At 48.7% G+C, this 25,816-nt stretch overlaps 1 protein-coding gene across 1 annotated transcript in view; it reads left to right on the forward strand.

Annotated features, from left to right (window-relative positions):
• The first annotated feature begins 3,373 nt into the window (after nt 1-3,373).
• Nucleotides 3,374-25,816, forward strand: part of PLEKHG3 (pleckstrin homology and RhoGEF domain containing G3) — a 42,263-nt gene continuing 19,820 nt past the window's right edge. The window contains exon 1 of the mRNA XM_040477391.1: nt 3,374-3,619. The gene's annotated coding sequence lies outside the window, so the exon portion shown is untranslated. The remainder of the gene's footprint in view (nt 3,620-25,816) is intronic.

Here is a 25,816-nt window from a genome sequence, read left to right on the forward strand (position 1 = left end):
CAGGCTCCAGGCTCTGAGCCATCAGCCCAGAGCCCGACGCGGGGCTCAAACTCACTGACCGTGAGATCGTGACCTGGCTGAAGTCGGATGCTTAACCGACTGCGCCACCCAGGCGCCCCAAATGTTTATTTTTTTAAGCAAGGTCTACACCCAATGTGGGGCTTTGACTCACTACCGGAGAGATCAAGAGTTGGCTCATGGACTGAGCTACCCAGGCGCCCCTCATTGTTTTTTTTATTCCATTTCCATGGTGGTTAATGTTGTTGAGTAGCTTTTCATGCACTTATTGGCCATTTCTATATCTTTTTTGGAGAAATGTCGATTTGATTTTTTGCCCATTTTTATTTTACTTAAATGAGAGAGAGAGAGAGAGAGCATGCATGTGCACTGGAGCAGGGAAGGGGCAGAGAGAGAGGGAGACAGAGAATCGGAAACAGGCTCCAGACTCTGAGCCATCAGCCCAGAGCCTGACGCGGGGCTCGAACTCACGGACCGCAAGATCGTGACCTGGCTGAAGTCGGACGCTTAACTGACTGCGCCACCCAGGCGCCCCTCTTTTTACTTTCTTGATGACCCTTGAGGCATAGAAGTTTTAGATTTTGATGACGTTTAATTCGTCTTTTATTTTGTTGCTTGTGGCTCACACTTTGAGAAACATTACTAAAATGCAACTTGAAACTCTGGAAGAGACCTCAAAGCTTGGCTGGGCTTTTTAGGTCACCTTGGAGGGGATTTCCTCCCCCCATCCCAGCCGCCCAGGTTCCTCCTCTGAGCTGGATGCAGAGAGCCTCAGGGGACCTTCACCGTGTTTATATCCCCTCCCTCTCCTGAGGTCTACCACAATGGAGCAGCTGAAATGATGGTTTGGAAATGTCCTTTATTGTGAAAACTCAATGGTCTTTGTCTCTGGGATTTGAAATTTTGATGCTGATGTTGGCAGCCAAGAGTTAGGAAGGAGCGGGGGAAGGGCCCGGGAAAGTAACCCATCCACTGATCTCCACAGTGAGTCATTTCAATCTTCTGTGCTGTCTTGGTTTTCTCACCCATAAAATGGGGGAGAACACCTCCATCTCCCCATCTCTGTGGGGATACTGTGATGATGAATTAATCTGTATTTGTTAGAACACTTTGAGATCTTGGATTAAAGGCATTACTGAAGCACAAGGTATTATTATAATAATAAATGATTTAATAGTAGGGAGGGTGCAGCTGCTAAAGCAAGAATTGGAAAGGGCAGGAAGTAGGGAGGCTCTAATTGGTGGAGTCTGGGCCCAGACACAGGTCTTTATCCTTAGAGGTGAGATTGTCTGATTTCTCACAAACTGGGTTATTTCATCTGAATTCAGCACTGCATGACAGAGTACTTCCGATATGACTTCTGCCGTGAGGAAAGACTACAGTTTTTGTTTTTGGAAATAAGTTATGTATATCAAAACAATTAGAAGCAATGCAAGACATTATAATGAAGTTCTGAATTGAATATAACAGGTGTCAAAAAGAAGGCAGAAAAGATGGTGAAGATCAGCTTTCCCCAGGTCTATCGCACACTAGCTGTGTGGCCGACCTTGCCTCAGCTTCTGTGACTATAGTTGTTTGTATAAAGGATTTAGGGTTAGTAAGCACTCAAATGTTGGACCTATCTGGGATCTTGTCAGACTCTGCTTTTGCTGGTTATGTAATCTTGGTCAAGTTGCTAGATACCTCTGATCCTCAGTTATCCTGTCTGTAAACTGGGGATAAGGATACTTACTAGCTCACAAGGTAACTGTGAGGATAGAGGAAGGCAATGTCAACAGCATAGCACCACTCCCTACAAATGGTAAGCCTCCACTAAATGAGTCATTATTACTGTCATTGACACTCTTCGCGGTCCTGGCTAAGGCGTGAGGAGTGCACTCAGTAATGGCTTAGCCAAGTCAAGGGCCTTCTTTGGACGCTGGAATTTGAGGTGGGCAGGACGGGATTGGTATGATTCAGGTGATCAGAGAAGAAAGGATCAAAGAAAGGCAGAAGCATGAGGAAGGACTGCCCCCTGGAAGGCAGGACGGGACTTGGGCTTCTCACGGGAGCCTGGCCGGCTGTATCTGGTAGAGCCGCGGCGGCTGTTTACCCCCAAACTCCTTCCGCAATCTCGGCTTTCACCTTCCCAGTCCGCGAATGTAGGGCTCTGCAAGCTTGGAGCAGACCCTCCCTCCCCGAGGCATGTGGGTCCGGCTTCCGGGGCCGGTCAGGCCCAGCGCTTACCCCTTTCCCTGCCGTCTGGAGCCAGGAGCCCCGCAGTCTACACCCCACCCTCTGCCAGGATCCTGTTTCAAAGTCACCTGAAAGCCATTTCCTTCCGCGCCCGCCGTCTCAACTCCCCTCCCCTCCCTGTAAAATCACCTGGAATTTGCATTTGCCTGGAGCTTTTTTTTTTTTTAAGCTTGTTTTCTTTTTGACGAGAACTTTACTTGTCGTTTACTATACACATTTGTCTACACAGAACCTAGCGATTCTGTATCAGTGTCCCATTCCTTCTCCCTAGGAACTGGTGGTAATGCCTACCCAGTGGTACCTCTGCTGGGGTCCCACCCTGGGCTTCTCTCCTGCCTTGTGCTGGACAGCATCTTTTGTCTATCTTTCTTGATGAATTATTTTGCATTTTAAAATTTATGATCTTGCTCAAAATCTAGCCTGTCCTTATTGAGAGCCCCCCCCCCGTGTGTGCCTTTCCATACACCCAAAAGGACATAAAGACATAAAAACGGAAGGAGACGGGTTCTCTGTCTTCGTTTCACGAAAACGTGGTTCTCTATTACACAGGTTTCCGCATCTTGTTTTATCCACCGAGTTTTGGTGGACTCCCGCCAAGTTAGCAGTTTCTTCATCTCGTCAGCTTCTCAGAGGCTTGGATTTACATTTGTAAAGGGTCACAGGGACCGAGCTGCGGTGAGGCATTCTTGACGTGCCTTTCGGACTCAAAACGGCCGAGGTGACCTGCTCCAGCAGGATCGAGACCCCCGATGCCGATCACAACTAATGTCCTACTAGAAAGCCCCCTTTCCTGTCCGCACAATGAGGGATGTTTGGCTATGACACCGGGGTGACCCCCACCACGTGCGTCATTGAATCTACAACATCTAGGCGGCCGGGGAGCCGCTCGCGTGGGGCGGGACGGTCACCGTCCGGGCGGCGCGCTCGCTCCACCTGCGGGGTTAATCATTAGCGGCGCACGATCCCCTTTACCCCGGGCTCCAGCTCGCCGCGTCGCGAAGTTTCCCCGGGTCCCCGCGGAGCCGCCAATTGCTGGATTCCAGCGGCGGGCCCGAGTCTCCACCCACTGGAAAAATTCCTGGCCCGCTCCTCCCTCTCTCCTCCCTCCCGCCGCAGCTCCGGCTGCGCTCGCCCGGCCCCGACTTCCTGCCGGGCGCTGGGAAGGCGCGCGCGGGCTGGGGTCCCCGGGGGCCGCGCCTGCAGCCGGCCGAGTCCCGGACAGCCGAGGGGCTGGGCAGTGGGCGGGAGCGGCGGGCAGCCTCAGCCACTGCCGAGAGCGACTTTCAAACTCGCGCCCGCGTCGCGGCCGCACCTGGGCAGCCTCTCGCGCCGAGCGTGCCGGACCCAGCGGGGCGGCGACCGTGCGGTGAGTGGCCCTCGCTTCTCCCCTCTCCCTCCGCCAGTGGCAGCGCCTAGAGCCCCTCCGAGACCCCCCTCTCCCCACTCCCGGGCCCTCGCTCCAGCCCCCCGCGGGGTGAGGACTCGGGGCGGCTGAGGAGGGCCCGGGGCCGCGTTGGCGCCTTCCAAGGCGACCTCCCGGCAGAGGACCGGAGCGCGGGAGGCTGGTGCACGGAGACATTTTCTGTCCTGTAGCCCCCACCCCGGAAACAAAAGGAGCGAGCGCGCCAGGTGGCTCCGGGAGGCCCCGTTTGAAAGTGGGGAAGCCCGCGAGGCTGCGCCCACCGGCTCCCCCTGCGCGCTCGGTCGCCCTAGGGCTGGCCCTTGCCTCGGACTGTGGGCCCCGGGCCGGGTGGACCCTTTTGCGGAATGACCCCAACCTTTGGTCCAGGGAGCCCAAAGGGGCGCCAGCAGCCTGTTCCGGGTTGGTGCCACACGGTGCTCGCTGTTGGGAATCTCTCCTCCTGTACTGAAGGGATTAGAGGGGGTGCCAGAAATGAGGTGTCGGGAGCCGAAGGCATAGAAGCCACTGGCTGCCACTGTCTACCTCGACCTCACCCACTCCTGAAATCTGTTTGGTTAATTTCCTCTCTTCTCAGCTCTTTGGTTTGGAAAGCTAGGATAAGACGTGCACACTTGAAATTTCGGGACATTTTTCGGTAGCTACTTTTACTCCTTGGCGCTGCTTTTGACAACAAAAGGAAGAACGGAATGGGAAATGTACTGGTAGGAGGCTGGAGAGGTGTGGCCCGGGGTGGGGGTGGGGAGGCGGTCTCAGCGGCCACGGCAAGGGTTTCCTTCTTGAGGCCATTTGCTAAACTGTTGGCTGATGAAGGAGGCTGTCTTCTGCTCCGGAGCCCCTCGTGAGGCGACTCAGACTGCATCATACTACATTGAACCGTAGACTGGGGGTTCCCAGAGTCTCCCCAGCCCTGCCTCTTCATGCAGCCCAATCACATCGACCTTGCTTAAGAAATAGTAAGTAGGGAGAGTAATGACAGCCCAGGAGGACTTGCCCTTTGAGCACATCGCTTGCTTTCCTTTTTGGAAAGTGCCTTTCTAGCACCTTCCTTGCTGGACTGAGCGTGGAATCCTGATTGACTTCAGCTGGGAATGACTTCATTCCAACCACCCCCAGCAGAAAACCTAGAGAGTAAGAATCCAAGGAAGATGTACCCGTTCTGTTATTCATCCCTTCCCGTCATCCTGGGGTGCCTCATCTCGTCCTTCTAGGCCTGCTGTTAATACTCCTGCTGCTGAACCCTTTCCCTTCCCTGAGGGCAGGGCAACCCCTTGGCTCCCTGGATATCCTGCTCTGGGTAAACCAAGTCCTAGAAGCAGAGGGAGTGCTTTAAAAGCTGTTTTGCGGGGCTTTTCCACTGCCTTTTAGTAGACGTGGCCTATTAAGGAGAGTGGAAAGAGCACTAGCCTTGGAGTCCACTTGAGCTTAGCCAAGGCCGACAAGCGATGGCCTTGGAGTCCAGCACAGGATTTTGCTTGAGTTTTAATCCTGGCTCTACTGCATAGCATTAAAGATTGGTAGAGTCGCTTGAGCTGGAAGGCACCTCTGACTAGCCTGCTCTATCTACACATGAAGGCTGCAGAGCCCAGAGATGGGAGGTGGTTTGAGCCTTATCCCTGTTGGCCAAATAGGGACTAGAACTCAGATTCCTTCTCTGGCTAATCCATGCTTTCTCCAACATGACCTAGGCATGTCACACATCTTTCAGACTCCCGTTTCCACTGGAGTAAAGTGGGGTACTTGCCTGCGTTTCCTATAGAGGCTGTGGTAAGGATCAGATGAAGCCAGAGATGTGGAAAGTGCTCCATGAGCTCCTATACAAAATAAAGAGCTCCCTGTGACTGGGAGGAACTCTCAAGAGCTTTACAGTTACTGGATATGTCCCATATGTGCCATAGGAGATGGCAGATACCAGGATCCTATGGTGGAAGTTTACATCCGTGGCCTGTGATATCAGCCCCAGGGTAAACATTTGGCTTACCAAATCCACAGCTAACCCAGGGTCACTGTGTTTACACAGGAGGAGGCCAAAGGCCATGGCCTGGGTGATGACCAGGGCTGTAGGGGAACAGGGACTGTGTTCCAGACTTGTGGCTGGCCCCTTCACCTCCCCCCCCCCCCCCCCCCCCCCCCCCAGAACTTTGTGAAGGCTCTGGCTCCAAGCCTGGAGGGGTTGCCACAAGCCCAGGCCCCGGTGCTGACTTTGGAGGGTTAATTGTGGCGCCATCTAGCTATTCTCTGTTGTGCTGGGGGTTGAGGGGACTCTTGGCTTTGGGAGGCTGTTGCCTTTGCAGCTGCACTGAGGGGCCTCTTCAGCTCCTCATTTGCCTCCCTCCCCCCACCCCTGCCCTTCTGGCCCCGGCCTCTGCTCTGTGCCGCCTCTCTGGCCAGCTGCGTGTCCATAGGCCTTTGTTCCAGGGCTGCCTGCCTGCCCTCCCCAGCAGAAGCCCTCAGGCTGGGGCCTTGGCAGCTGGAAGTCACTACTGCCAGCAGGAAAGGCTTTACTGGAGTCCACAGGGGACCTGGCAGACCGTCATTTCCTCTTAATTGGACTCCTCTTAGGGCTCCTAACTTGCTCTCTTTTTCTCATCTCACTTCTTCCCCTGAATGGATGGATCATCCTCTTTTTCTTCTTCCAGTTAGGCTTCCTAAGGTGTATTTTAAAGTATTCATTTATTCAACATTTATTTGGCACCTACTGTATATGAATATGGATGCAGGGGACACAGCAGCGAACAAAGGATAACAAAAATCCTTGACCTCGTGGCACTGACTTCTAGTGGGGGAAGCCAACAGTAAAGCAAGGTAGAAAGTGAATAGAAAGCATGTCAGCGATAAGCAGAAACATGGATAGGGAAGGTGGATGCACATTACCGTGGGAGGGGTGAGATGGCATTTTTAGATGGGGTGGCCTGGGAAGCCTCCTGAACAAGGGATATTTGAGATAATGCCTGAGGGAAGTATTTCCCTTTGTCTCTTTGCTTGAAACCCAGTTAAGCAACCCACTGTGGAACTGAGGGGCAGGGTTTGGAATTGGGTGCACCTGGATTTGGATCCCAGCTTTCCAGCTTGCTAGCCCTGCGGTGCTAACCTCTAAGTCTACGTTTCTCACCTGTAAAATGGCATTAGTCATCATTCCTACCACGTACGGTATCGTGTGACCATGAACAATGAGAACCAATGTTCAGTGCTTCGCACAGCCTACAGAGGTGTTCAATACATGATAATCTTATTATTTCTCCAAACAAATTGTGCAGGGGTAGTCCAAGATATTAAATGGCATCGCCAAGGACTCTGGATGAAAGGCTTTGCATTTCAAGTGTTAGGCAGGGGTGGGGAATTGGAGGGAGGTAAAAACAGAAACCTTGGTTAGCGCAGGCTTTCTTGTTAGTGAGACTTTTCTACCCTATCCTAGGTTCCCGATGGTGGGGTTGAGGATGCTGGACTCCCAGGTGTGTGCCTCTTTCCCAGGCAACGGGTGAGCTGGGGGTAGCCCTGGCCCTCCCTTGCTCTGGAAATCCCCCTGCTTTTAAACAGCCCTGATGAATCACACCGTGGTCCTTGGCCTCTCCGCCCTGCCTCACAGCTGGGAAGGCTATCCGCCCCTCTCCCAGGGTCCTGTAGATAACTTATGTTCCAAGAGGGAGTGAAAGGGGTGGGGAAGATGAGGGAGGGGGAGGAGAGGGGAGGGGAGGCCTGGGCAGATTGCGTAGGTGGCAAGAGGATTGTGACGGGGGCTTATCTTGGGTTCTGCCTGGACTCTAACTGTTCAGCTCTGTGCTGCATCCGCCCGGCTAGTCTGAGGAGTCTCTTTTAGCTGGAACCACGGACCTCAAAGGGAGGGGCCTGATCTAAGACTGCTGTCAAAGCTGTGGTGAGCGGTTTCCTGGGGGCCCTGCCCTGGCTCAGGAAGCAGGGATGGGCTGTGGGGGGTGAGGCCCAGGGAAGTGGTCATCAGCCAGACCACACCCCCTGAGGGCCCTGTGGCACATGCAGGACAGCAGGCAGGCCCTGTGGTGACGGGGTTTTCTGGGCCTGCCAATTGGTGCCTAGAGACTGCATAAGGCTGGTTATAATCTGGCCTCAGAGAAAGTTGCAAACAGGCATTTTTGTGATTTGAGGTGGCTGTAAGTCAGAAGGAAAACCGGGCAGGGCCCTGTACCCCATGATCAGAAGGAGGTGCATCGAGATGCTAGCAGCCGCTCTGGGGGTTAGCTGCCCGGGATGAAGGCCTGTCTTGTGAACTGGGTCTCTCTGCTCTTTGCTCCTCATTTTGATTAGAAGCTCTCTGAGGAGAGAGTGCTTGATTCATCTTTGTTCCTGTATAACAGAACCGTATAAAGTGTAATCAACAGGGTGTGATGAGCTTGTGCCGAGGTCCCGTCCTGAGCATAATCTGGGCTTGGTGGTCTCATTTGCTCCTGGTTTTGTTCCATGGGATTTGGGAGAAGAAGGCAGCGGCGGGGGTCAGGGCCCACCTGGGTAGGCTGTTGCCATCTGGGAACACAGGCAAAGGGAGAGCCGGACTTTTTATGGTTCTCTTGCTGGCCTTTGGGGAGGCAGCCCTGGTTTAAGCTCGGGAAATGGGTTTTTAAGGACTCTCACTCTGCTTCCTGATGAGTAGATTGTGGGGCTGGACATAGGTCCTGACAAAGGTTCCAGTGGGCGCAATGGTGGCTGTCCATGCAACCTTTTGGGAAACACAGTTTGAGAGTCCTTGAAGTTGCTGATTATTGCTGGGGTCCGGCTAAGAATAGAGGGAGGGATGCCAGAGGAGTAAAGTCTAGTTCTTACTGTGTAACAGCATCTCAAGAGGAGAGCTGGAACTACAGGTATTGGAAGCTCTCAAAAATTCATATCCTTTACTCCCCAGGCTGCAAGACTGTGTGCGTGTGTGTGTGTGTGTGTGTGTGCGCGCGCGCATGTGCGCGTAAATTGGAGGTTCTTGAGCAACATTTGGCAAGTGTTGACAAGAAAAGGGAACCAGTATTCATGTAGCCTCTCTCTGTCCTGCACATTGCTACATCCCAATTCCTGCACATTGCTTCCTGCATCGTAGGATTCCAATAAACACTTGCTGTATAAGTAAATATTTGCTGCTGTGTAATGAAACCTTAGGAATTAAAAGAACTTTTCACATTCTTCACAAATGTTCTATTCCTGTCTAAAAATGCCTAGGATATTTGGGGAAGTTAACCTGTGGTCAGCTGCTGTGACGGAGGGGCAGGCAGCTCTGTATTCCCGCAGCCTGGAAAAGTGGAAGGGTGCTGACTGGAGTCCCTGGGACCAGTCCTGCCAGGCCCGTGGCAGGATTTGCCCCCGTGCAAAGTGGCCAGAAGGGGTGCTTGTGGTTTTGAATATGGTTCATCCCATGATATGTCCCATAATATCCCACAGAAGGCAGTGGGTCCCCTCTTGTGTGCTCCTCAGGACTTGTCCTACCTGTGGTCCTGCTTATCTGCATATAGTCAAGACCTCTAATCAGCCAGGACTCCAGTTCCTACATTTTTCTTCACACCAGCCCCCTCAGACTCTGTTTAACTTTTATGTATATGTTGTGTCATCCCGTTTCCAAGCCTACAGCTGAAAGGAAGCAGCAAAGGAAAGGCTGTAAAGAGACCAGCATAGAGAGGAAAAATGCCCACGGAGCAACTGGGAGTTGACAGTAAGAGTGGACAGAGGTCGGAACGGCAGGAAGGGCAAGTACCTGCGTAAGAGCTGGGATCTCTTTAGGAGGAATGACCCTTAGGCAGGTGGTCATCATTTTGATAAGTGATGCTCTGCTGGTAATTGTGACCTTGAGTCGTCCAGAAAAGGTTAAATGATGTTCCCTTGACCGTTTAGGAAGGCATGCAAGGAAGCGTGTAACATTTTTAAAAGATTCCCAACCAGATTGACTACAACTTTTAAAAGTGTTGATACTTGAGTAATAATATCACTACTCCTCTGGACAAAGGCAGAATAAGTGGTGTTACCCACTGCCACAGATAAGGAAACGCAGTCCACCCAAGGTTGGAAATGTGTCCAGGAGCACTCAGCCAAGACTTGGCAGGGATGAGATTTGAATTTTTGAGTGACCCTGGGGCACAGGTGCACCGCTTTATCCAAGACTTTTTAAAAACTCTCTTGAGTTTTTTGGCTTTTTGGACAGCCCTCTCTTCAGGGGGGTCCATCCGGCTAGTCAAGTAAAGCAGGTCCAGCCCTAATTCAGCTGCGCCCAGATGGCCTGCCAGGTATCCCAAAGGGCACTCGTCTTAGAAACAAGAATGCTTTCAGTACAGTTACAATTTAAGCGTCCGCCTGGGTGCCACACAGCACTTTCAGAGGCCAGAAAATGACAGGGAGGAAGGAGCTGCAGTTTCAAACATCCCAGGCCTCTTTCCCAGGGAAGCTTTGTTCCTTTGTTTTGGTTCTGGATGCTGCTGAAAGGTGCTTCCGTGTGTGGCCTTGGTCCCGGTTGTTCTAGTCAGTCTTCAGGTGACGGCCCGCCCCTGCCTTGGAACCCTGACCCAGTCCCGCTGTGTTCCCACTGTGCAGACCCGGCAAGTGGTAATTGTATCATCCTTACCTCTCTCATTTATTGCGGAGATAGAATGTTACAGATGCAATCTCTTGGGGAAATTTTCTTCCCTCTTTCCCCAGAAGTAAAATTCTCCCGACTATGATATTTATTATTCCTTTGCATGTTTTTATACTTTTTATACTTTACACTTATAGACACATAAGTAGCATATGGTATTGTGTTGTTTTAATTTTGACCTATATAGCATCACGTTCAATGTGTTCTCCTTGAACTTGAATTTTTTATCCAACATTGTTACCTAGATTTATCCATGTGTGTTTTTTTTTTTTTTATTAATGTTTATCTTATTGAGAGAGCAAGCAGGGATGGGCAGAGAGAGAGGGAGAGAGAAATCCCAAGTAGGCTCAACGCTGTTATTGCAGAGCCCCACGCGGGGCTCAGTCTCACAAACTGTGAAATCGTGACCTGAGTGGAAACCAAGAGTTGGACTTTAACCGATTGAGCCACCCAGGCGCTCCCGTATTGGTATATTTAAATCTCATTTATTCATTCATCGCTTGTGTGGTATCTGTTGTAGAACTGTATCACCTTGCACTTACTGATGGACATTTTTTTCACCACTGCAAATAATATCGTGTTGAACATGCATGTCAGTCTTCTCTCCCAAGTACGTCAGCAGTGCGATTACTGGGTCATACATAAGTTGTGCTTTTCAAGATACTGTGAAACTGTCCCCAAATGATTTGTAAACAACTTATATTCTTACCAGAAATAAGAGAACTCCTAGTTTGCTAACTTTTTTTTTTTTTTTTTATCTTTCAATCTGGTAGGTATGAAATGGTATTTTAAAATTATTTTTTAAAAAGTGTTTTCTTTTTTCTTTTTTTTAATGTTTATTTATTTAAAGAGAGAGAGAGAGAGAGAGAGAGCATGTGTGGGCACACAACGATTGCATATGGGGGAGGGGCAGAGAGAGGGGGAGAAAGAGAGTCCCAAGCAGGTTCCTTGCTGTCAGTGCAGAGCCCAACGTGGGCCTGGATCCAGGAACCAGGAGATCGTGACCTGAACTGATATCAATTCAGATGTCCAACCAACTGAGCCACCCAAGTGCCCCAATAAAAGGGTTTTTAAAATTAACACTTTGGGGTGCCCGGGCGACTCAGTCGGTTAAGCGTCTGGCTCTTGATGTTGGCTCAGGTCATGATCTCACAATCGATGGGATCAAACCCCTATTTGGGCTCTATCCTGACAGCGAGGAACCTGCTTGGGATTCTCTCTCCCCCTTTCTCTCTGTCCTTCTTGCACACACTCGCTCTTTCAAAAGAAATAAAATTTACACTTTGATTACAGGTAGGGTGGACACTTTTCCTGTTTATTGGCCAATCGTGTTATTGTATGAGTCTTTGCCCTTTACGTTAAAAAATCTTTGTATTTAACTGGATAATATATCCGCATGATTCAGACTGCAAAAGAGAACACAGTGAAAAGTTTCCCATGCGTACCCCCCACGCCTCTCCCACGTGCTATCGGTTCTTGTATGCTTTTCCAGAGTTTTAATTGCCATTGTCTTTTAGGAGTTAAAAGATATATATGTTAAATAACTAATCTTTGGTATATTATATTCGTTACATAGAGCTGTGGGTTGTCTTAACTTTATTAATAATGTCAGTTTTCATAAGGAAGTTTTAATTTTAATGTCAGATTTACCAATCTTTTGTTTATACTTTGTCTCTTGTTCAAAAAATCCTCTCCTGCTCTGATTTTATAAATATATTATTTTAAATTTAAGCTTTGCTTCCCATGCTTACATTTTAAATTCATTTTAAATTTTATATGAAATTGGATCTCAGCTCTGGCTCCACACTAAAGCCTTATGAGGAGCTTTAAAAAGAAAGTACTGGGGCGCCTGGGTGGCGCAGTCGGTTAAGCGTCAGACTTCAGCCAGGTCACGATCTCACGGTCTGTGAGTTCGAGCCCTGCGTCAGGCTCTGGGCTGATGGCTCAGAGCCTGGAGCCTGTTTCCGATTCTGTGCCTCCCTTTCTCTCTGCCCCTCCCCCGTTCATGCTCTCTGTCTCTCTCTGTCCCAAAAATAAATAAACGTTGAAAAAAAAAATTAAAAAAAAAAAAAAGAAAAGAAAATACTGATGTCTGAGTATCACCTCAGATAAGACCAATAAAATAATATCTTGGGGCACCTGGGTGGCTCAGTCAGTTGAGCTTTTGACTTCGGCTCAGGTCATAATCTCATAGCCTGTGAGTTTGAGCCCTGCCTTGGGTTCTGTGCTGAGAGCTTGGAGCCTGGAGCCTGCTTCAGATTCTGGGTCTCCCTCTCTGTCTGCCCCTCCCCTGCTTGCTGTCTGTCTCAAAAATAAATAAAAACATTAAAAAACAAAAATAAAAATATCTTGGGGTGGGGCCCAGGCATGGTTATGAAATGCCCTAGGTGACTTATGTCCAGGCAAGGTAGATCAACCTTGTAAGATCAACCTTGTAAGATCAAACTGATATTCTTTTTCCAGAGGAGTAGCCAGATTTTCCAGTACGAGTTATTGAAGAGTCTATACTTTTCCCACTGACTTGTTACTTTTAAGCTTCTATTGACTGATTTATAACTTTATTGAGACATTTCACATATCTTAAAGTTCATCTATGTAAGGTGGTTAGTGGTTTTTAGTATATTCACAGAGTTGTACAACCATTACCACTGTCCAATCCTAAAACAGTTTATGCCCCCTCAAAAAGAAACCCTATACCTATTAGCAGTCATTTCCATTTTTTCCCATCCCTCATCCCCAGACAACCACAAATCTCCTTTCTCTCTCTATGCATTTGCCTATTCTGGATATTTCACATAAATGAGTTCATAAAAATGTATTTTATTATGACTAGCTTGATGTTTTCAAGAGTCATCCATGTTGTGGAATGTTATCAGATCTTCATTTTTTTTTTAATTGCCAAATATTCCATTGTATGGATATACTGCATTTTGTTTATCGTTTCATCGGTGGATGGACATTTGAGCTGTTTCTGTATTTTGGCTGTTAAGAATAACACCCTGTGAATGGTTATGTTCACCTTTTGTATGGACATATATTTTCAGTTCTCTTTAGTATATACCTAGGAGTAGAATTGCTGGGCCATATGGTAACTCTTTAGCTTTTTGAGAAACAGCTTAATTGTTTTCCAAATAAGCTGGACTCTTTTCCATTCTTACCAGGAGGGTGCAAAGCGTTCTAATTTCTCCACATGATCGCTAATATTTGTTGAACATTGTTTTTATTTTAGCCATCCTAGTGGTTATGGAGTGGTATTAACTATGGTTTTGATTGCATTTCCTTAATGCTTTATGATGTGGAGCATATTTTCATGTGGTTATTGGCCTTATGCATATCTTCTTTAGAGAAATGTCTATTCAAATCTTTGCCCATTTATAAGTTGAGTTTTATTGTTGTTGTTAGGGTTCCTTACGTATTCTAGTTATGAGTCCGTTGTCCAATATATGATTTACAACTGTTTTGTATTTTTTCCCATTTTGTAATTTGTTTTTTCTCTTTTCTTTTTTTTTTTTCACTTTCTTGAGAGTGCCCTTTGGAACACTATAGTTTTTAATTTTGGTTAAGTCCAGTATATCAGTTTTATTTGTTTGTTTTGGTGCTTGTGCTTTTGATACTTAAGAAACCATTGCTCACCCAAGTTCAGCAAGATTTCTTCCTATGTTTTCTTCTAAAATTTTACAGTTTCTGGTCTTACATTTAGATCTGTGATACGTCTTGCCTTAGTTTTTGTGTATGGTGTAAACCAGATGTCCAGACTCATTCTTTTGCATGTGAATATCCAGTTGTCCTAGTATTACTTGTTGAAAGTCTCTTCCTGTCGGATTGTCTTAGTACCCTTGATGAAAATCAGTTGGCTCTAAATGTGAGGTTTTATTTCTGTACTCTCAATTCTATTAATCTATATGTCTGCCTTTATGCCAGTATAGCCAGTCTTAGTAAGTGTAGCTTTGTAGTTAGTTTTGAAATCAGGAACTGTGAGTCTTCCAACTTTGGTCTTTTTCAGGATTGTTTTGGTTATTCTGGGTCTCTTGCTTTTCCAGAGGAATTTTAGGATCAGCTTGTCAATTTCTGCAAAAATCCAGCTGAGATTGTCACAGAGATTGTGTTGAGCTGTACATAGATTTGGGGAGTATTGCCAGTTTAGCAATGTTAAATGTTCTGATGCATTAGAACGTGAGTTGTCTTTCCATTTATTCAGATCTTCTTTAATTCTTTCAACAGTGTTTTGTGGTTTCCAGTACACAAGTCTTGCATTTTCCTTGTTACATATATTCCAAACCACTTTATGCTTTTTGCTATTATAAATGGTATTGTTTCATTTCTTCATTTCATTTTTGGATTGTTCACTGCCAATGTATAGGACTAGAATTGATTTTTATGTGTTGATCTTATATTCTGCCATGTTGCTGAACTCTTTCATTAGTAGTAATGGTTTTACAGTGGATTTCTTAGGGTTTTCTACGTACAAGATTGTGTCATCTGTGAACAGAGATAGCTTTACTTCTTCCTTTTTTTAGTCTGAATGTCTTTTATTTCTTGTTCCTGCTTAATTGCCCTGATTACAACTCTAGTACAGTGTTGAATAGAAATGGCATGAGGGGAAATCCTTGTCTTGTTCTGATCTTAGGGGAAGAGCAGTCAGTTTTTCTCCATTAAGTACGAAGTACCTGTAGGTTTTTTGTAGATGCTCTTTGTAAGGATGGGAATGTTCCCTTCTATTCCTAGTTTGTGAAAGTGTTTTTATTATGGAAGGGTGTTAGATTTTGTCAAATATTTTTTCTGGGTCTACTGAGATTATCGGGTGGTTTTTGTACTTTATTAATATCTTGACTTTTGGATGTTAACCCAATCTTGGATTTCTGGGATAAATCATATGGTCATAGTGTATACTCTTTTATGTGTTACTGGATTCAATTTGTTAGTATTTTGTTGAGGATTCTTGCATCTCTATTTATTAGGGATTTTAAACTATAGTTTCCTTGTGATGTCTGGTCTTGATATTGGAGTAATATGACCTCTAGAATGAGTTGGGAAGTGTTCCTTCCTCTTTTATTTCTGAAAGAGTTTGTAAAGAATTGGTATTAATTCTTCTTTAAGGTTTGGTAGAATTCATCAGTGGGGCCCTCTAGTCCTGGGCTTTTCTTTATTGAGAATTTTAAAATTACTAGTCAGTCTCTTTACCTGTGAACAGTTCTTGTCAGATTTTCTATTTCTTCCTGAGTCAGTCATTGATTTGTGTCATTTAGGAATTCGTTTGTCTAAGTTATCTAATTTATTGGCATATAGTTGTTTGTGGTATTTCCTTATAATCCTTGAAGATATTTATTTTCCGTCTTCAGTGTTCTCCATTTGTACTATGCACGATATAGCTAAATGTAGCCTTCTTTTATTTTATTATTATTATGAAAAAAATTTTTTTTTCTAATGTTTGTTTATTTTTGAGAGAGACAGAGACAGCATGCAAGTGGGTTAGGGGCAGAGAGAGAGGGAGACGCAGAAGTAGAAGCAGGCTCCAGGCTCTGAGCTGTCAGCACAGAGCCCGACGTGGGGCTCGAACTCATGAGCTGTGAGATCATGACCTGAGCCGAAGTCTGACGCTCAACCGACTGAGCCACCCAGGCGCCCCTGTAGCCTTCTTTTAAATTTAACTTGTGTGTGCTTTCAGAGGACAAATGTCTACCTTCTGTTCTGGAAAATTCATGTATGTTCCATCGTTGAAAATTGCCTCTCTCCCATTTTCCTTTTTGTTCTGGAACTTTCTGGATCTCTCTGTTCATATTTTCTATCTTCTCTTTTTGCACTGAAATCAGGATGACTTACTCAGGCTTTTTTTTTTTTTTTTTTTTTTTTTTCCTTTACATGTCACTAATTCTCTAGCTGTGTTTAATTTTCTGTTTAACCTACCTATTGGGTTTTATTTATTTTTTTAAAGACTTTTTAAAGTGTTTTTAAATGTTTTATTTTTATTTTTTAAATATTTATTTATTTTGAGAAAGAGGGAGAGAGAGACAGAGACAGTGGGGAGGGTCTGAGAGAAAGAGGGAGGGAGAAAATCCCAAGCAAGCTCTGCCTTGTCAGCACGAGGCTCAGTCCCAAGAACTGTGAGATCATGACCTGAGTTGAAACCAAGAGTCCTATGCTAAACCCACCTAGCCAACCCAGGCACCCCAGGATTTTTCTTTCAATTTTAAGTAATCTCTGCAGCCAATGTGGGGTTTGAACTTACAACCCTGAAATCAAGAGTCGCATGCTCTACTGACTGAGCCAGCCCATATGTATCGGGTTTTAAATTTCAATATCGTATATTTCATTTCTGTTTAGTACTTTTTCAAAGTCTTGTTCAGAGTTTTCTTTTATTTTAGCTCTTGGAGTACCAATTTGTTCCATCTCTTTATTCCCTTGTGATGGCTTTTTGTTGTAGGGTTAGTAATGTTCATACTCTGCTCCTCCTCAGTGGTTGCAAAGAGTCGGATGCTTAAAAGTATATTTGGGAAGTCTGCACTTACTGGTGATGATGAGCTCTGGGACATATGAAATGTGTGGGTCGGTGGCTGAGGTGGAGTGGAGGAAAGGATTGTTGGAAGGCTCTTCCCCCAGAACTTTGCGGTATGATTTCTTCTTACACAGGACTCCGCCCCAGAGTCCCCTCCTCGGAGCCTTCCCAGGCCTCTTGACCAAACAACGCCCCCATCCCCACTCACACTCTTCCCTGCTTTATCTTCTTCAAGACATTTATCACTACCCAGAAATATATTAGTCATTTGCCTACCATTTGTGTCCTTCCCACTGGGAACGTAAGCTCCTTGATAGCAAGGCTTTGCCTTACGTATTGCCATGTTCTCAGGACCTGGCACGCAGTTTATATTGCCACTAAATGTGAGTGAGTTTGAGTAATCCTGTTTTCAGACAGGAAGTCCTCTCAGCCTGGACGCTGCAGCTTTCAGCTGGGTTGGGTCTGACCAGGCAGCAGAGACGAGGCGAACAGCTTGGTTTTCCATTCCCCAACCTTTTTCTGGTCCTCCTCTAGGGAAGGTCTTTTTCTCCCGTAAGAGCTCAGAAAATACCAGCCACCCGTGTGCTTCATTGTGGCCTTTTTCTGGCACATGCTTGCACACCTGCCAAAATCAGTAGTAGGCATTTGAGTGCCAGAAGACCTGGGGGAGAAAGGGCACCCCCCCCCCCCCAAGATCTGGTCCGTAGCTGCAGGAGGCTGTAACTGAGTTAAGAGGACAGAGCATTCACAGAAGACTCTTTAGGGTACTTGCCACTCACTGAGCTGCAGTGCAGATGAGTACCCCTCACTGTGACGGGGTGGAGAAGGGCAGCCAGTGCGCTTGGTCCTTGGGCCATCCCTCAACGGGCACAGAAACCGTTCCTGGAAGCTTCTAGGAGGGAGTTATGAATTCCCAGGTGACTCCATTTTGCCCTGTCTCCGCGGTTGCCCCTCAGTGTAGGAACTTGTTCTGAGCAAAGTGCCTGCGGGCGTTCCCACAAGGTGGGCTCAAGGGGTTCCATCTGCATCTCTTAAGGCCCCACCTGAGGCCACTTCGAGGAATGGTGAAGAGCTCTGGAAGCAGGATTCCAGGAAACCCTGCCTGGCTTTCCCCCCTTCCCTCCCTGTTGGGCCTTGGGTAAAGGAGCCCATGGCTCTGGACCTTGAGGTTGTTGTGAGGAGACTACACAGAGGTTTTGTTCAGCACAATGCCTGGTTCACCCCAATAATGTGCCAGTTGGTATTCCAATCTGGCATTTCGGGAGGCACTCAGTTTCCTGATCTGTAAAATGGCTAATAATGTCTGCTGCCCACCTGCCTCTTCCCTGTGCCCCTGGCTGTTGTAAGGACAAGGGTTAATATGCTCAGGCTTTGAGGGCCTGGGGTGGGGGAGGAGCCACATAAATGGAGTATTGTTGTGCTGGTGAATGATCTGGCTTTGTTCAAGTGTCTTCAGTATTTGACTTCCTGCAGTTAGTGTCCCCTTGTGTTTAATTGCTTGGATATTTGCATGTCCTCAGCCGGGCAGTGCATACCTGCCAGACTGTGGCCTGGGTCCTTACCCCGCTGGGGCCTGCTGAATTAGGGTGAGAAGCCTCATTTCCTCCGTCGGGGGGCCCCCCAGGCATCAGGAATGAAAGAAATGCAGAAAGTATGACCCACACGCAGAACTGGTTCTGAATAGGACATTTATTGAAGAGCTTTTGCAGGAGGCGGCGGGCACTTTAATTCCCGAGGCTGTTGGTGGCAGCTCGCTGCTCGCCCCAAGCCTGTTAACCGCTCGGCTGCCGGGGCTGGGAGGGCGCAGCTCCCGGGCCCCAGGTGGCCCTCTCGGTGCTCCGATGGGAGCCCTTTTGAGGAAGGCGGTAGGTACCTGGCTGAGGCCAGGCCATGGGGTACAAGGGGGCCTGACTCTCAGCTCTGGGCCTTCAGGCCTTTACAAACTACCCCGTGAAAGCTGGCCAGCCTCAGGTTTGGGGGCAAAAGGTAGGTTTCTCCCTTGGAGGTTCAGAAACCGAGGAACCCCATGTAGGTGTCGGAGAGCTGGGGTTTTTTTTGTTGTTTTCTTTTATCCTACCCTGGCTTCTGGTGGATTCGTCAACTGTGGCTGGGTAAGAGCAAGACAGTCCCGTGTTCCTGTTTTAGAGGTGACTGTAGACGGTTCTCCTGGGGGTTTCAGAGGGCCTTCTGATTTCTGAACATTCAGAGTTGGCTGGTTAGAGAAGGCGCCGCAGTGTTGGAGCGACCCAGCACAAAAGCGCTTCTGCGCTGGGAAAAGCAGAGTTAATCTCCCACTTCTTCCTGAAGTTTCTTTTTCCCAGAATCCACAGAGGGTGGTTATTTTGGATAAAATCAAGTGGTGGCAGGTCAGCAAGTGAAAGGAAGTTCTCCCCCACCCTGTGTCCTCCCGGATGGACACTGCCAGGCAGGGGCTGTGCCCGCCACTTTTGGATCTCCGGGCCACAGGAGCAGGGAGTTCAGGGGGCAGATTGCCACCCTGACTTGACTATGTTTTTAAATGTTGAGTCAAGGCCTTGCTTTTCCAGGAGCGGGATTGTGCTGCCCGGCCTGTGTTGCACCATGCCACGTGCATCCCCTCACCCCAGGGGACAGCAGCCCCTCCTGTCTGCATTCTGGTCTCCTAACCTCTCAGCTAAGGGAGACAGCTCCTTTCCTCCCACCTGGGAACTGGTTGGATGAGTTTCTTGGGCCTCCTTGGTTGAGGCCTCTTAGAAGGGAAGGGGCCAGGGGGGTGGAGACAGGTGCTGTGGGGTGGAGAGGGGCCCTCCTGGACTCTGGGAGAGGGATCCCGGAAGGGAAATGTATAAGGCCTTGCTGTCTAAAGGGCTTGGCTGCCTTTGAGAGTCGCCATTTGTTGTGAGAGCCTATACAGTCTGCCTTATAGAAGAAAATCCACTTTCTTAGCTTCTCTGGGTCAGGCACCCGGCCCAAGATCAGAGTCCTGGGCAAAGAAGGAGGGGTATTGGAACATTTTTGCTGTAGTGCCTGAGAGACGGGGAAGGCCAGAGTGGTTTGATGGATGGAAGCAGTTCACTAAGCGGTGTGGTGGGGAGCACTGCTGCTCACATTTACACACTTTTCTGGGTCTGGATGGTCATGCTTGGAAGTAGAGAGGAAGTTGCATTTGGGGTAGCCACCCTGTTGGCAGGTTGCCCCCTGATTCTAATTTGCTTAGGGCGGGAACGTGAGAATTTGGGGAAGGGAAAAAGTCCTCAGGTGATGAGATGTATTCTGACCAGTCCCCAGCCCAGGGGAGAGCCTTTGGCCTGGAACCCCAATGGGACATTCTCTTCTGGTTAAGCCCCCATCTCTCAGTTTTCTTGGTTTCAGAAGCTTCTAATTTACACGAAGCTTTGTGTCTTCACTTTTACTGGGATCCTCCTTTCTGCCCCCTTCACAAGGGTTGGAATGGATCGTGTTCTTTCTAGCAGATGCTTCCCTGGGTCCTTCTCTTTTTCTCCTCCCTGAAGCTCTCTACGAATAGTCAGCACCTTCTTGGGCCTCTGGATTCTTCCTGAACGCTGTTTGGCTCTATGGACCCCTGCTCCCATAGCCCCACGTGGGGTTTGTCACTTTTTGGAACATATTCTCACACCTCATCTCCTAGAGCCCTTCCCTTACTGTCCCGGTAGTTGTTCTTCCAGGCATGGCTTGGGTGTGTCCTTTCCCGCCATTGCCGATGCCTACAGTCTCTCCCATTCCTGCCAGCCTGGCCTCTTGCTGCCAGCCACCCCAGGTCCTTGGGACGTCCATATCCTTTTGGGACTCAACTCTTCCATGCTGCTGCCTTTGCATCAAGGGCCCTCATGTCCCTTCACCTGCCAAGTAAAAGCTTATTCATCATTCAAGGCTCAGCTGAATTATCACCTCCTTTAAAGCTGCCCAGGTCACCCAGGTGGCACTAGTTATTCCCTCTTCCTGTGGGCACAGTTTATGTATTTGTACCTCTGTCCCAGCCCTCAAGGCATTGCTTTGTGGATAATTTGTTTAATTTTTCCTTCTAGAATTGGTTCCTCAAAGACTGGGACAAGGTCTTATTCATTTCAGTATCCCTAGGGCCTAGCATCATGCTCAGAAGTGTGGAATGAATTCCCAAAACTGGAGACAGTCTTGAACTCCCATGCTGCTCATGACCCCATTCTCTACGTCCTTTTGTTATTGATGGGCTTGTCTTGTTTTCTTGATAGAGTATCCGCTCTTGAGAGCAGGCTCTGTGTGTGATTCATCTCTGTGTCTCCCGCAAGGCTGCCACAGTGTCTTTGTGCAAAGTGAGTGCTTGAAAATACTTGTCCAGTGAATTCTGAAGCTCACGACTTAGGAAGGGCAAGGACTGTTATCTCTAAATGAGAGGGTAGACACTGTGGCAGAGATCGCTCACTGCCTTACTCCTTATCTGTCATCCAGCTTTTTGGGGGCAGAGCTGGGGCTGGTTTTGAGCAGTGCTGGCTGGAGTCCCTGGGCTCATACACTTTCTGCTGCTATGCCCCTCTTTGATATTCTCTGTGATTTAGGAAATGGGTGAATAGCAAGGCTCTTCTCACTACCTGATGGTTTTATGTCCTTCCCATGCCCACCTTGGTGCTGGATTTTATTTTGTTTTTTTTAAACCCGAGGACTAGTGAGGCACCTGGGTGGCTCAGACATCCAACTCTCGACTTTGGCTCAAGTCATGATCCCACGTTTTGTGGGTTCGAGCCCCGCATTGGGCTCAGCTCTCATAGTCAGAGCCTGCTTGGGATTTTTACTCTCTCTCCCTCTCTCTCTCTCTCTCCCTCCATCCTCTGCTCTCGTGCTGTCTCTCAAAAATAAATAAGGGGCACCTGGGTGGCGCAGTCGGTTGGGCATCCAACTTCAGCCAGGTCACGATCTCGCGGTCCGTGGGTTCGAGCCCCGCGTCGGGCTCTGGGCTGATGGCTCGGAGCCTGGAGCCTGGAGCCTGTTTCCGATTCTGTGTCTCCCTCTCTCTCTGCCCCTCCCCCGTTCGTGCTCTCTCTCTGTCCCAAAAATGAGTAAATGTTGAAAAAAAAATTAAAAATAAATAAATAAATAAATAAAAACTTAAAAAGAAAAAAACCAACTCAGGGACTAGTGTCAAGGATGATTTTTATTGATCTACTTGTGTTTTTGCTACCTTACATTTCCTTAAATTCTGTTCCTGCTCAGGCTTGTTACCCTCCATAGCTCTGTTCCTCTTTAGCTCCTGGTAGCACATGCTGTCTCTCCCTGTAGAACCCTGAGGAATGTGCCCTGCCTGCTAGAGCAAAGGACTCTGACTCACTTACACTTCATCTTCTGGTTTGTCCTTTCTGTTGGGCATGGATATCAGACTGTTTTTCCTTTCCAGCTGAATTGCTTTCTATTTTTTCATGTAAGATCATGGTTCAAATCGATGTTGGGATTGTAAACGATGAACAGGTTGGTGGGGGAGGATTAGGTCATGCTAGTTCACCAAGTTTAACACTTTCATCTTTATTATTAATTTGGGATGTGGGTAAACATTTTAGGCACAAATGGGAAAAAATCTCTTGTCCCAGTGCTTGTGGGACAAACTTTATCCATCCTTGTCCTGGCATTTATAGTGGGCTTACTGTGTGTCAGACGTACAGATTGGTTTATTTGTATCATCTCAGTCTTGGAGACCAGTGAGGTTGGTGCTATTGTTCTCATTTTGCAGATGAGGAACTTGAAGCTGTAAGCCCTTGGGGAGGGCAGGTGGCTTGCCCAAGGCCACACAGGGCCGGTGTAGGAGCAGCTGGCTTTCAGACCAGGTCTGGCTGACTCCAAAGCCTGTGAATCCATTTAGCGCGTGTAACCTCTGCTCCATGGACTTCCATGCACACGTGCACTTGCATATTCTCTTTTCTCTGCTGGGGACGCAGAGGGACCTAACGGGACCCCCTCTGTTCCCACTTGGTTCCTCCTGAGATTCTCCAATGCCTTTGAACCTGATGCAACAGTAAATGCTGTGACTGTTGAAGGCGTGGCTCCTAGTTCCTCCCCTCCCCCACCCCAGCCTGGAGGCCTGAAATCAAGCAGTCCCTGCAGCGTGGTGGGTGGGGGTGGGGAGTGTAGGGACAGCCAGGTGGCTAATTTGCCGGGCTGGGTTCCTGAATTTTGCCAGTAGGCAGTGGAGGTCCTGTGAGCCTTTTTGGCCTAGTGAGGAGAGTGTGGGGCCTTTGGGACACTGAATCTATCCATGATTTGTAGCACCAGCTTTAGCTGCTCCATCTTCTGGGGACATTGTGTCATTTCCCTTAGTGACAGGCTGTGCTGGGAGCCAAGTTGACCTACCCTGGCTGTAAGCAATAGCAATTTTTTTTTTAAAGTATTATTTATTTATTTTGAGAGAGAGAGCGGGAGAGGGAGAGAGAGAATGAATGTGAGGGAGGGAGGGGCAGAGACAGGACGAGAGAGAGAGAGAGAGAGAGAGAGAGAGAGAGAGAGAAAGAGAGAAAGAGAATCTCATGACTTGAGCCAAAATCAAGGGTCAGGGATGCTTAACCAACTGAGCCACCGAGGCGCCCCAGGAATGCAATTTCTAATCAACAGTAATTGCTCTCATCTGCCTTTCATATATAGGTATATGAGAATTCCTGGGAGGAAGCTTTTCCTGCAATATTTGTAGGGGGACCTTATTGTACTCCCTTCTTCAAATTCCAGAGTGGTTCCTTGGCCACTTTTCCCTTCCTCTCAATTTTTTTGTGACTGGTCACTTGATGTGTGGCATGATGGCAGGGCAGCTGTGCCCCTGCTCTAGGCCCTTGTCTGGGGCCAAGTGGGACAGGACTGCTGGGGTGAATGAGCAGTCACTGCTCCTGGTACCTCTCGGCAGATTGGAAACTTGCTGGCCGTGACTAATGTGGAGACTCATTAGTCTAAGAGGAACTGGCTCAGGCCTCGGTTTTTTACCAGTTTATCTTTCACCTACTGTGGGAATGGTGAGGGGTGCTTTAGCACAATAGTGCAGGTGTTTATTGAGCACCTAGTATATGCATTGCTCTCTGAGGGGGAAGAAGGGCACAGGAAAGAAGGCCCAGCCCCCCCCTGGGTTTTACCGTCTAGTCCAGAAGAAAAGCATGCACTTACGGACCCCAAGGACCAGCACTTTAAGTGATACTCTGGGTCATTAGAGTTCAAAGAAGTGTGTATGTATTGGTGTCCTGTGGCTGCTCTAACAAACCCCACAAACTTAGTTGCTTGAAACAGCACGTATTTATTATCTTACAGTTCTGGAGGTCAGAACTGAATCTGGGTCAACGGGGCTGTGTTCCTTGTGGAGGCTCCAGGGAGGGGGATTGGTTTCCTCACCCTTTCCGGCCTCTTGAGGCTGCCTACATCCTTTGGCTTGTGGATCCTTTCCTCTCTCTGCAAAGCTGGCAGCCTGGCAGTCTTCCAGCCTCTTTCTGTCTGTCCCTCTGCTGTTCTTGGCACATCAGCGTCTGAATCCTGCATCCCTCTGGTAAGGATCCCTGTGATCACATCAGACCCACCCCGGTAACCTGGGGTAGTCTCCCCGTCTCAGGAGCCTCGACTTGATCACGTTTCAAGGTCTCTTTTGCTGTATAAAGCAACATCAGTAGGTTCCTTATAGCCAATGATTAGGATGTGGATATACTTTGAAGGGGGGCACAGCCTACAGTTGTGTGTGTGTTGAAGGGGCTGGAAGTGGTTGAGGAGGCCCTTCTGAAGGAGGTGATTTGACTGAGTTTGTGTAGGGGGAGAGGGTCCGGGATGCGATATCAGGTATGAGAAACAACAGGAGCAAATGTTGGGGTTGCGGGGTGGTGGGAACAGTGAGTGAGGTGTGGTCTTCCCACTGAGATGAAATGCCAAGCGCTGTCTTTCCCCTCCACGGCCAGGCTGAGGAGGTTTTCTGGATTTCAGTCTGTTAGGCCCGCATTTCCTCCCAGAATTCAGGTGGAAGGGCTTCATTGGCAGCCGGCTCTCCCTTTCCTTCCCAGCAGCTGAAGTCCTGCTTTAAGGACCCAGCCACATTTAATGGCCCCTGCTGTTCTGGGGTGGTGGGAAAAGGAATTCACTAGGGAAAATAAATTCATGAGGGGAAATGAATTTGAGCCAGCTGGCCCAGGTTTGTGACCCAGAAACCCTGGTCGCTCTGTTTGCATGGCCTCTGTGACAGTCACGTTGCTCACATTAACACATCGAACCCAGTTACTCCCCAGGGAGCCTCCCGTTGTCCTTTCTTAGGGTGCTTTGGGCCCCTGAGTCTCCGGGGAGGGTTGGGCGGGGCCTGAGTAAGGAAGCTGCTCTGGAAAGGGGCAAAGAGCCAGACCCTCTCAGGGATCCTCCTGTCCTCAGGAAAGCCTCTAGGGCTGTGCTGAGAGGTGTCCTCCCTCTGGCGTGGCCGAGGGGGAGCGGCAAGAAGAGACAGGCAAGAGCCGGGCGTGGGGTGGCGCGGAGCTGTGGGCGACAGCACGGCTGAGTGAGCTCAGCTCCTGTTTGAGATCTCTGAGGAAGTTCACCTTGCTCCTGCCGTGTTTGTCTGGAGAAGCCTTAGCTGCTCTCTGTTGCTTCCTTCTGGTACCCTCTCTGAGGAGCTCCTGACAGGGGAGTTGGGGCATTGTTCCAGGGAAGGTCAAGGGCGCGTGACAGGTTCTGAGAGCCTTTGGAGTGTGTAGGAAGCCCCTGGGGAGGTGGGTGTGCGGGGGGGATTTGGGAGCGGTTGCCTTTGGGAGAGCGCCCTGCTCCTTTCCTGCCCACCTCTAGGGCAGGTGTGTCGTGTGTCGGGCTTCCGCTTCTTGGGCGTGGGGTGAAGGGCGGCAGGCAGGCGAAAGGATGACGTCAGCCTCCTCCTCCGCACCTGGGCCCAGCCTGACTGAAGCAAAATGTTTTCTGGGGCGTCTCCAGAGCTGGTCCGCGCAGAGGGCTGTCCAGGGGGTGCCCCTCTCCCTCTCCTGCCTTCTCAGCCCGCAGGCCAAGGAGGGAGGGCCAGAGGGGATGTTGCTGAGTCCTGGGGGTTCCCCAGGACCAGAAAAGGAGAGGTTCTCCAGAAGGTTCCCGGTGAGTGCCTCGCTGTAGGACCATCATT

Source organism: Herpailurus yagouaroundi, unplaced genomic scaffold (genome assembly GCF_014898765.1).
Source record: "Herpailurus yagouaroundi ecotype Mexico unplaced genomic scaffold, PumYag 141, whole genome shotgun sequence".
NCBI lineage: Eukaryota > Metazoa > Chordata > Mammalia > Carnivora > Felidae > Herpailurus > Herpailurus yagouaroundi.